This window comes from Oryctolagus cuniculus, chromosome 2, assembly GCF_051225735.1.
Source record: "Oryctolagus cuniculus isolate XC-2025 breed Fujian yellow rabbit chromosome 2, ASM5122573v1, whole genome shotgun sequence".
Classification (NCBI taxonomy): domain Eukaryota; kingdom Metazoa; phylum Chordata; class Mammalia; order Lagomorpha; family Leporidae; genus Oryctolagus; species Oryctolagus cuniculus.
The window spans coordinates 144,947,612-144,949,628 of record NC_142868.1 but is presented as its reverse complement, the minus strand read 5'-3'; the positions used below and the strand labels follow the sequence as shown (position 1 = coordinate 144,949,628).

General features: G+C 42.5%; 1 non-coding gene across 1 annotated transcript; it reads right to left on the bottom strand.

The window, feature by feature from the left end:
• Window positions 1-826: 826 nt before the first annotated feature.
• LOC127490406 (U6 spliceosomal RNA) lies at window positions 827-932 on the bottom strand. Its single transcript, XR_007918368.2, has one exon. It is a non-coding gene; the product is annotated as a U6 spliceosomal RNA (small nuclear RNA).
• Between the last annotated feature and the right edge of the window lie 1,085 nt (window positions 933-2,017).

The following is a 2,017-nucleotide window of genomic DNA, read 5'->3' as shown; positions in this document are numbered from 1 at the left end:
AGTCTGCCTTTAAGTCCTTAACATATCTTTTAAATAAACCATTGTACTGTAATTAGGTGCATATACATTTATAATGGTTACATCTTCCTGTTGAATTGAACCCTTAATCATTATATAGTGCTCCTCTTTTCTCTCTTAACATTTTTTATGTTAAAGTGTATTTTGTCTGATATTAAGATGGCTATGCCCGCTCTTTCTTCATTTCTGTTGGCATGGTATATCTTTTTCCAGCCTTTCACTTTCAGTTTGCATGCATCTTTGTTGGAAAGATGTGTTTCTTGTAAGCAGCAAATAATGGGTTTTGTTCCTTAACCCGATCAGCCAGTCTGTGCCTTTTAACTGGAGAGTTGAGGCCATTAACGTTCAATGTGACTATTGATAAGTAGTAACTTTGCCCTGCCATTTTCCCAAAGATATTTTCTAGTATATGCTTTGAACTTCCTGTGATCTTTTGCTGTGAGGTTTCCTTCCTTTACCTTCTTTCATATTGATGGCTGTGTTTCTGTGTGTAGCACATCTTTAAGCATATTTTGCAGGGCTGGATGAGTGGTGACAAATTCTTTGAATTTCTGTTTGCTGTGAAAGGTCTTTATTTCACCTTCATTCACAAATGAGAGCTTTGCAGGATATAATATTCTGGGCTGGCAGTTTTTCTCTCTTAGTACCTGGGCTATGTCTCGCCATTCCCTCCTAGCCTGTAGTGTTTGATGAGAAGTCTGCTGTGTGTCTAATTGGAGATCCTCTGAGAGTAATCTGACGTTTCTCTCTTGCACATTTTAGAATCTTTTCTTTATGTTTCACTGTGGTGAGTTTGATTACAATGTGTAAAAATATCGAACGCTTCACAAATTTGAGTGTCATCCTTGTGCAGGGACCATACTAATCTTCTTTGATCGTTCCAATTTTAGTATATTTGCTGCCGAAGCGAGCATTCATCTTCACATTCTAATATTGCAATGTTGTTGTGTTCCTTTGAGGGGAGTCATGGTGTCTTACTTGTTTAAAGGCATTTGTGGAGTTGATTTTTGTTTCCTTTCATAGCTTTCATCTTTAAACTATGCCTCTATGGCCTAATGGAATGTCTGCACATTTGGTGACTACCAAGAGATTATGGTTGGTGTGGCCTTGGACATCTGATCAGTTCTTGCGGGTGATGTTGATTATGCAGGGTATCATTCAAGTTGGGTGTGATAGATCCTAATACCTTGCTACATCCTGCACCTTCTTATGTAACCACCGAGTCCCCATGATCTCAGCACACAAGCTCCCACAGTTGCTGTGTCTGGGGATTTTTCTGCCCTGCCAGCCTGTCCAGTCAACAGAGAAGCAGATGTTCCCTGAGACAGCTCTGCCTATGCGTCTTGATCCTAGGAGGCTGCTGGCTCCTCACTGTCTATGTGGTTGCCGAGCCACCTCTTAGCCATGCTTAGAATCAGTGGGGAATGCAGATTGTTCCCTCTGCTAGAATTTCTGGATCACGCGTGTACACTGGCTGAATGCTGCTCCCTGCTACTGTCATCAGTATTGCCAAGAGGGTGTCCTGTCTCAGCCAGTTGCTGTGTGTTCACACTGAGGCTTCCATAGCTGCCGCCCAAACTGAAAATGGCTCCTGCCCTTTCTCAGCCAGGCAGCAAGTGCTGTTGTGAGAAAGTTGAGGCAAGATAAATTTGCCCCCTCTACTTCCTCTGGGTCCACAGGCAACTGCTAGCAACTACTAGCCCCCAGGGCTTCAGTCCAGACTCATTCTACCCAGTCCCTCCAGCTGTGTCACCACCGGTTGCTGTAGTCCAGTCTCACCTCCATTGCAACTACTGCCTCCTCTGACTCTTGGCTGCTGCAATCATTTGTGTTCATGTTGCACATCTGCACCCTCTGCACATGTCCATGGTATTCCTCTTCCTCTTGTACAATTTCCAGTTCAGTTTTCTCTCCAATTCTCCCCTGAGAATATATTTACTACACATTTATTTATTTATCTATCTATCTATTTATTTTTACTGTTTATTCTTAGCCTAGC